Below are 6700 nucleotides of genomic sequence, written 5' to 3'. Positions count from 1 at the left end.
GCAATCACTGCGAGTTAGCACCTCGTCATAAGCATTCTTTAGGACATATTAGCGCAGGCTTCTCTGACCTATCCCATTTCAAACCACACACACATGTGCACACACATGCACACGGTGCAATCCAATATGATCCCACTCCCACCCTAACACAATTTTTACAGAAGGCCTCTCAACAACAAGTGCTTGGTATAAAAATATCCTTTGTATCATTAAGGACGTGGAATCTGATTGGTTGATAGCAAGGACATGTGACTACTGTTGGCCAATGGAGAAAATGGAGGACAATGAGGATTAAGTTACCTGCATCGTTGCTGCCGTGTGTGTGTGCGTTTGTACAGTATATGTGTGTGTGTGGTATTTATTTATATCAGCATGGAAAGTGTCAGTGTAAGGAGGTCAGGACTTTGGGTAAACACTTGTGCCTGCAGGATCACTGGAACGCCTTGTTAAACATGTGGTCAGTAGCACATGGGTGTGAATCGACATACACATACACACGTGCACATAAACGCAGTCACGATTTAAATGCTTCATTAGGGATGAACAGAATTGAATTTCTGTAGTTAACTGACGATACACTCCTCTCTCCGTCTCTCATCCCCTCCAGCCAGCTGCCTGTCCGCCTGGAGCAGAAACTACTCTATTGCACAATTTATGTCAATCTAAATGGAGCAGAAAGGGAAATCAAAGACTTGAGTAGGCGATAAAGTGCATATTTGCCTGGTGCTGTAATACGGTCAGTTACCCTGTGAAATGCTCACTGAGTGATGTGAAGTCATGCAGGTTGTCCAGTTGGGAGTCGGCTCTTTCGATTTGATTTTCTGGGTGGATTCCTGGTGGCACAGAAAGAGCATAACCACATGTCAGTTACTGGCATTGTCTTGTGCTTCATATCTTTGATTGGTTATCATCTTTTTTGTTTAATTATTTCCTTGACTCTTCATTGTGTAGTGTAAAAACAGCCGACTAATGTGTACTCACATTTCCCAGTTAGACTCACACGGGACAGTTCAGCATTGTTTTCAGTGACAGAACACTCACAAATCATCATTACTCATAATGCAGCATCAGAATTGCGAACAGCGGGTGTACTATGTGTTACACCTGGTTAATTAGTGCTGACACATTGGGCATGTGGCAAAACAGACAAATAGTTGTTACTATTTAGAGCCCATCAGAATGGCTCTGAATCGCTCACAGATCATACACCACCGCCTACTCCATTATAGAACCAGTCAGACCATAGCTGATCGAATAGCCACATGGTTGAGCTAGGAAATAAAAAATGGTCAAAAGTGTGCAGTGCGGTCGTGTCAAAATCTGGAGTTTCATTCTAAAATAAGATATCTAAAACCTGCGCAGACACTGAAATATGTGATTGTGACACTTTTGCTAACAAAATAAGTTACGAAATATGTTACATGTTGTTTTGTTGTTACTGCTTTTATTGTCTGCCTTTGCTGGACAAAAATAATTTCGGGGAAATCGATTAGATAAATGTGAATAAAACAACTTGCATGAGTAAAACTGTCATCCCAGACCCTCACATAAGTTTTCCTCTTCTCTTCTTTGAATCAAAGACATTAGCCTTTGTGAAGAAGAGTGACTTGTTTTATTGTGTAGCTTACTGGTCTTAAAAATAGCTCAAAACATGAAACAGTCTTAGAACTGTTGTGTTAAAATTTACTTTTAAACCATTGTTGAAAATGAGGCCAATGACGGAGACAGTTAAAGGATAAGGGAGAGAACAAGTAAAAACAGACAGACTGGGTGGGAGGATTTAACATGGGGAGACACAGAAACAGACAGACTGAGACAAAGAGTGGGTGGACGATAGGCTCCCTTAGGAGACTCTCCATCCAGAACTCAGACACAGCTCCTTAACTCAGCATGACCATATACAAACTCTCAGAAGATCCCTGAAGACACACACACACTCTCACACTGACCCTAGGGCTACAGGTCCAAAGGTTTGTCTTATGGTTTCCCCTCTGCGTCCTTTAAAATCTTCAGATGACAATTACGGCGAATTTGATTAACAGAGTGAGCGGCACGGCTATCATGGCTTTGTGTTTTTTTATGGTGGGATAGTGTATCATGTTTCACTAGCTGTCATTTATACTACCATGGGAAGGACAGGGGGGTCCCTATACTGGCGTAAAGCAGACTTCAAACAAAGCCCAGTGGAGAGAGCCAAGAGCAAAGAAAGAAGGAAGAAAAGAAAGGCAGAAAGAGGAGAAAAAAGAAAGAAAAAACAATTGCAAAATGAATGAGCAGACAGAGACAATTTAACAAGATATGTGGGAACATTCTCCCAGTCATCTAGAGTTGGGTTTCATTTTGGCAGTCCAATGTGAATAGCCATTACTTTTCCAAGGCCATCACATTGTACAATTGCTACTATGTCAGGAAGATAAAACCCCAATCCGCCCGCGCTTGGGTATGGATACTGTCATGAAATCACTGCGACCATGAAGCAGCCAGACAAATAGTCTGGAAATCAGGCTCAAGTTTTTGAACTGGGGATAGAAGAATTTGTTGCTCTGGGATGAAACGATAAATGGAGAAACACTCCGGTGAATTTCTCATTCCAGGATGATAGACGCACACGTATGAAAGCGCACAAATTTTGGGACACAATCTGCCTTATTAGCCTGCTCCCTCCTGGTCATTTTGATCGGGACCACTTGCTTTTACGAGAGCTCTGAGAAAATCCAACTGCTTTACTGAGAGCTGTTCCCCACCTTTCTTTCTTTCTTTCTTTCTTTCTCTCTCTCTCTCTCTCCCTCTCTCTCTCTCTCTCTCTTCCACAGACATATAGACCCATAGTGCATAAACAGCCCTCTTCATTAGATGTCTTGTTCTTCTAATAGAAGTCAAATAAAGTATGACTTTATGTTACAGCCAGCTGGTTAACATTCAGACAAGGGCCCTTCTATGGCCCCAAAGAAAGAAAGCAAGCAAGCAAGGAAGACAGAATGAAGGTCTAGTTATTTTCCAGTCACATCAGTGTTTGAGTGGCTTGTGGGCCGTGAGTGTTATCAACCTAAACAAATCACCAAACCGTGGCCCTAATGCAGTCGGAGGGAACGTTGGATTTATTTTTCTTTCAGGAATACAAATGGTTTTGTAATAAAATTTCGGCGCAGGCTTTCGGGCTTAATGGCTACGTCTTGACAAGTGTAAATGAATGGCCAGTAAGGGAGCGTGACGGAGGGAGAGACAAGGAAAGAGAGTGAGTAGTAGTCGTCGTCGTAGTAGTAGCAGTGAGAAACAAGGTTTGAGATGAAACATGCTGTTCTCGCCTCTGACACACACACACACACACACAGTCTGCAAGCAATTTCACAGTACAAGGTATTCTATTCCTTCTTCAGAGAGACATTTTCATTAATCTACACAGCTAATGCACTCAGCGCTGTGTGTGTGTGTGTGTGTGTGTGTGTGTGTGTGTGTGTGTGTGTGTGTGTGTGTGTGTTAAAGTAGGCTGTTGTTGGAGTGTGTTGTGGTCTGGCAGAGGTGGTTGATGGAAATGTGCTGAGTCGGAGCCATGAGGAAGTGCAGCTGTTGAACAAAACAGTCATGTGTGTGTGTCTGCAGTGTGTGTGAGTTTTCTTTCACTCTTTATTTCTGTCTGTCTTTCTTTCTTTACCCTCCACAACTCTCTGTGGAAATAAGTAATCACTATACTTGAATGCTCAGCTTTTACAGGTGCTTCTGTGTCTGTATGTCTGTGTTCAAGTGTGTGAGTGGTTGTGTATGTTGTAGGTAGAGTTAAGTGTATCTGTCCCCAGTGAGTTTGATGGAAATCAAATCTGTTCTATCAGGCTGTGTTTACGTGACCTTGGCTCAAATTAACTACTTCAGATCCATCCAATTCATTCACTGTGATGGACTAATCCAGCTTGGCACAATCAGACCAAACGGAAAACATACACGTATACACCACAAAATTTTATAGTACAGGCAGATAAAAATCTAACACAGTATAAATTTTGAAATCATGTGGACTCAATCTTCACAAGATAATATTTCAGTCAGTATTTTCAGTCTAAATTTAAATGTATTTAGATTACTTGGTTTATTTTTAAACTCTTGCATGCATAATGAATCTATAATCTGTTTAACATGTACTTTTTTAAGTAGCAGATGGTCAAGACCTTTTTGAAAATTTAAAGGGGAGCAGTTTGGATCTTTTAATTAGCTAGAATCCAAAGTTTTATTTGATCAGGAGTCAACCTTTGAACATTCAGGGGCTTACGGTAAGATGTAAGATGGGTAAGAAGGCATGAGAGTGTGTGTGTGTGCACAACCGAAGAGAAATAACCTCAACCCCCAACCCTCCACTCAGACATAGCTACCAGCATGTACCTCCTGGGTTTTTACGTGCACACGCATGTAAACCCCAGTACAGTTAATGGCAGGCTGATTATCAACAAGTCAGTCATTTAGCACGTTCTCGACATCTGCTCTCTGTCCAGCCTGAAATCTGCAAGCATGCATGCCTCACACACACACATACACAGGCAGACACATTAATGTACAGGCTAATACGCAGGATGGCATATCTGTATGTCTACACATGTTTTAATTTCAGGTTATATCACATTTGGGAGGGTTTTCGTGTGTGCTCAACACCAAAAGGGAACTATTGTCTTGCAGCTTAACTACAAATCTACATTCGTTTCAGATATGTAAGTCAGACATGATAAAGTCTTGTTCCTGCTCCCCCAGTTCTCCTCATCTTTCCATTGCCCTCCTCTCTCTCTACCTTACCCTTTTCCTTCCTCCCTCTCCTCTCCCCCATTCTCTCTGGAACTAATTTCTTCCCCTCTAGCAAGTCTGTTTCAGTGACTTCTTAGTTGTTCACAAGCTAAACTTGCCTTATAAACACCCGCAGGTCACAACCATTTCAAAATCAACCTTGTAAACACAACTTTTAGGAGTGCAGGATAACTTTTCACTTGCACTGAAATTTCAGTTCATCTGTTGAGCAATAGGTGGTTTTAAAATATGGACGTGTTACCTGGAAAAGTAAATTAACTGTGGCAAAGAAGATTCAGCGCTGTACCTCAACAATTTCTCATTAGAGACATTTGAAAATATGGCTGAAGACACGCACACACGTACGCACGCACATACTCATACATACACAAACAAATATACATGTCCGCTACAGCAAAGTGAGCATGGCCCGTGATTCTGGACAAACACAAATACACGCAGATCTAAATGGCTAAAGTCAATCTCAGCAGGAAGTGTAAAGAAAAATCTGTCAGTAACCTACACATACATACACACACACACACACACACACACACACACACACACACACATTCAGAGGAAAAATACACTCCTTGCTGTCATGTCTTTTAATGTCAAGCCAAGAGACACATTGCTAGAAACTGAGGCTGACATTTCCAGTATGTTATGAAGAGAGAGAGCAAAATAAACATAATAAATAGAGGGATTGACATCATGTGTCTGCTCTGGAGCGCCAGTGTGAAAAAAAAGTCTTTCTGCTCATTCAGGAAGAGCTGAGAGAAATAGAATGGCAGAGAAGTACAAATGTTTATTTTTACTCTTAGATTTTTAGCTGCAAAATGTAACCATATTCCCACATCAACAGTGACTATTTGATTTAGGATTTATATACGTCTATTTTATATTTATCGCAAATGTGTGATGACAGTGTCTGCCATCTGGTGCCACAGGAGGCACTGTTGTAAGTTTAAGTGTGTAAGTCAGCTCACTAACACTATCTGCAAAACCAGACATGTAAACTAAAATCAGAACCAGAAAAGATAGCTGTCTTACCTCCAAACTTTAACTATGAATGGGGAGGTGTGTTTGTGACAAACAAGTTAATTGATCCTCCATTACATCTTTATGGACACTCACTGCTTTCTGTCTTCACTCTGTCTACACTTTTATAGATGCCCTGTGTGAGTTTGTGTGTGTGTTTTTGTCTTGATGCAGAGCTGTGTTTTGCTGTAGATGGGATAGAAACAGTTCAGGCAGCAGCTCTCACCTTTTTACCACTGGGAAACTGGAAGGAAGGAAAGATCATGTGTTAGTTTGTGAGATAGACAAAACAAGAGAAGTAAGAGGAGAGAGGAGGGAGTAGAGTAAGAGGGGAAAACAAGGAAAGCGTTGAAAGATTCATAACAGCCAACCGAAGCCCTGAATGTTTATTTTCCCTAATTATGCATATGAGCTGTAACAGGATACGCTGTGCTGTGGGAATGCCACAAAACTAATTATGGTGTAACTCCAATCCTAATTAGCCCATAAACACACACACATACTCTCATACAAACAGACACACACATTCGTACACATGCAGTAAAAACCGTGTCTCTATTACAAACTGCTAAAAAGCTATTAGTACTGTTACTGTTGCACACACACAAACACACACTCTGAGCTGCCTCATTTACAGTTTACAGCTTAAACGCAGGCTGTGGTATTCGGTGTTGTCGTTAATGTGAGACTGTAAAGCTCGTGGCTGCTGTTTAGGTACGTTAAGAAGACTGGTAGCTCCTATAAGCCACGTTATGTGGACATCTGATACATAAGTGTCTAGACGATCTTGTAGTGATTTTTTTTTCTTCGAGAGTCCTCAAATAACGGCCCATCATGTACAGTATGGGAAGACAAAGCATATGTAAGACAAAATAAGAATGCAAATTTATTTTTT

The 6700-nt window shown here is 41.1% G+C and overlaps 1 long non-coding RNA gene across 1 annotated transcript in view; it reads right to left on the bottom strand.

Moving 5' to 3' along the window:
- Positions 1-573: 573 nt before the first annotated feature.
- Positions 574-6700, bottom strand: part of LOC123984409 — a 9698-nt gene continuing 3571 nt past the window's right edge. The window contains exons 2-3 of the long non-coding RNA XR_006828440.1: positions 762-833; positions 574-662 (exon numbers count right to left, since the gene is read on the bottom strand). This is a non-coding gene — a long non-coding RNA (uncharacterized LOC123984409). The remainder of the gene's footprint in view (positions 663-761; positions 834-6700) is intronic.

The sequence above is a fragment of the Micropterus dolomieu genome, linkage group LG15 (assembly GCF_021292245.1).
Source record: "Micropterus dolomieu isolate WLL.071019.BEF.003 ecotype Adirondacks linkage group LG15, ASM2129224v1, whole genome shotgun sequence".
Taxonomy (NCBI): Eukaryota; Metazoa; Chordata; class Actinopteri; order Centrarchiformes; family Centrarchidae; genus Micropterus; species Micropterus dolomieu.
The sequence above is the reverse complement of the archived record's forward strand: the minus strand, read 5'-3'. Positions and strand labels throughout refer to the sequence as shown.